We start from the raw sequence: 3098 nt of genomic DNA, 5'->3' as shown, positions 1-3098 counted from the left end.
TGCTTAATGCGTTACTCTGTTCTTTTGAACTTAATACACTAGATGCAGGCAGGAGTCGGTCGATGTGTGGAGTAATAGTAGTAGATGCAGGCAGGAGTCGGTCTACTTTTTATGGACGTGATGCCTATATACATGGTCATGCCTAGATAATTTCATAACTATGCGCTTTGCTATCAATTGCTCGACAGTAATTTGTTCACCCACCGTAATACTTATGCTTTCTCGAGAGAAGCCACTAGTGAAACCTATGGCCCTCGGGTCTATCTCTTATCATATTTGCTTTCAATCTACCTTTATTTGCATCTTTACTTTTTTGCATCTATATTATAAAATACCAAAGATATATTTATCTTATCATACTATCTCTATTAGATCTCACTTTTGCAAGTGGCCGTGAAGGGATTGACAACCCCTTTATTGCGTTGGTTGCGAGTTCTTAGTTTGTTTGTGTAGGTGCATGGGACTTTTGAGGAACCTCCTACTGGATTGATACCTTGGTTCTCAAAATTGAGGGAAATACTTACGCTACACTTTGCTGCATCACCCTCTCCTCTTCGAGGAAAACCAACGCAAGCTCAAGACGTAGCAAGAAGGATTTCTGGCACCGTTGCCGGGGAGGTCTTCGCTCAAGTCAAGACATACCAAGTACCCATCACAAACCCATCTCCCTCGCATTTACATTATTTGCCATTTGCCTCTCGTTTTTCTCTCCCCCACTTTACCCTTGCCGTTTTATTCGCCCTCTCTTTCCCTCCTCTCTTTTTCGCTTGCCCTTTTTCCGTTTGCCGTGTGTTAGTTCGTTTACCTTGTCATCATGTCTACTTCCTTATCCGCTCCTATGTCTCCCGAGTTTGAAGTTCTTCACTTCAAGCAAAGGCAAGGAGAAAATTTAAAATATGCTTGGTATAGGATGATGGAATCTTATCGCAAGTGCACCCTAGAGGTGAACTTTAGAATTCTTCTTCGTAATTTTTATGTTGGGTTAAATATGACGCATAGACAACTCTTGGATTGCATTGCCAAGGGAAATTTCATTGAAATTGATCCCAGTATTGTGCATGAAATTATAGAGGAAATAGTGGGAACACTACCTCAAAAGGGAGGATCACATCCTACCCAAGAAGAAACCCAAGTGTTTGGAAAGATTTGTGAAGTAACAAAAATATTACAAAAGTCTCTTGAGCCTCTTAAAAGTGTGAGCGGAAATCTTCAACGCATGAATATGTTGATTACTCTTTGCAATAAGCGGTTGGATGCATGCTTTAGATCTAAAAATTTCCGAGTATGAAGGGAAGCGGAAAGAACCTCCCGGATTCGAGCATGACTCCGCCAAAACACTGAAAATACAAGATGGCACTAGTTAGATCTATCTTTGCTTTTATGCCTAGCTAGGGGCGTTAAACAATAGCGCTAGTTGCGAGGCAACCCAAATTTTCTTTATGTTTTTTATTTTTGCTCCTTTTTAGTAATAACTCTTGCATCTACCCTCTGGTTAGATGTGTTTTTATCTTTTAATTAGTGTTTGTGCCAAGTAGAACCTATAGGATAACCTACGATGATAGTTGATTTGATTCTGCTGAAAAATAGAAACTTTGCACGCACGAATATAAATTTTTTAAATCACAGGAACGTGCTTTTGCGATGATTCTTTTTTCTGCTGTTCAATAAACAAATTTTCCAGGACTTCCTATTTTGGTATGATTTTTAGAGTTCCAGAAGTTTGAGTTAGTTACAGATTGCTACAGACTGTTCTGTTTTTGACAGATTCTGTTTTTCGTGTGTTGTTTGCTTATTTCAATGCACCTATGGCTAGTAATTCAGTCTATGAACCATAAAGAAGTTGGAATACAGTAGGTTTAACACCAAATTAAATAAAGAATGAGTTTATTGCAGTACCTTATCTGGTGGTTTTGTTTTCTTTCACTAACGGAGCTTATAAGATCTCCTGTTGAGTTTTGTGTTGTGAAGTTTTCAAGTTTTGGGTAAAGCTTTTATGGACTATGGAATAAAGGGTGGCATGAGCCTAAGCTTGGGGATGCCCATGGCACCTCATGATATTCAAGAATAGCCAAAAGCCTAAGCTTGGGGGTGCCCCGGGAAGGCATCCCCTCTTTCGTCTTCGTTCATTGGTAACTTTACTTGGAGCTATATTTTTATTCGCCACATGATATGTGTTTTGCTTGGAGCGTCGTGTATTATATTAGTCTTTGCTTTTTAGTTTACCCCAATCATCCTTGCTGTACAAACCTTTTGGGAGAATCTTCTTTGATTAGAATTTGTTAGAATACTCTATGTGCTTCACTTATATCTTTTGAGCTTGATAGTTTTTGCTCTAGTGCTTCACTTATATCTTTTAGAGCACGGTGGTGTCTTAATTTTGAAGAAGTTGCTAGTCTCCCATGATTCACTTATATTATTTTGAGAGTCTTTTAGAACAGCATGGTATTTTCTATTATCATAAAGTTGGTCTTAGAATGGTAGGCATCCAAGTTGGGTATAATAAAAACTATCATAGGAAGTGAATTGGATGCTAGGATCAATTTGATACTTGATAATTGTTTTGAGATATGGAGTTAGTGATATTAAAGTCATGCTAGTTGGGTGATTATGAATTTAAAGAATGCTTGTGTTGAAGTTAGCAAGTCCCGTAGCATGCACGTATGGTTAAAGTTGTGTAACAAATTTGAAACATGAAGTGTACTTGGCATGTGCATCCTTATGAGTTGTGACACCCGGGTAATTAAGCTACAGTGAACCTCTGCTAATGGTGCCACGTCACCTCGGTTACTGTTGATAAACTCGAGTTATTTCGAAACCGTTTCAAAATTCAAATTCAAATTAATGTCAACAATAAAAGTTTTCAAAAGTTATAATAAAAATGTTCGGGTAGTGCCTAATATCACTTAGGTAGTTATAGTGAAGAAAACATAATTTTACAAAGTGCCTAAGTGCTTTAAATTAAATATAACAGAAAAGAAAAATAAATAAAAGAAAGAAATAACAAAAACAAAAAAACAAAAGGAGGAACCCCCGGGCTCCGGCCCAGCAGGCCATCAGCCCCACTGGGCCAACCCACCAGGCCCAGCCGGCCACTCCCC

This window comes from Triticum aestivum, chromosome 1B (genome assembly GCF_018294505.1).
Source record: "Triticum aestivum cultivar Chinese Spring chromosome 1B, IWGSC CS RefSeq v2.1, whole genome shotgun sequence".
In the NCBI taxonomy this organism is placed as follows: domain Eukaryota; kingdom Viridiplantae; phylum Streptophyta; class Magnoliopsida; order Poales; family Poaceae; genus Triticum; species Triticum aestivum.
The sequence above is the reverse complement of the archived record's forward strand: the minus strand, read 5'-3'. Positions refer to the sequence as shown.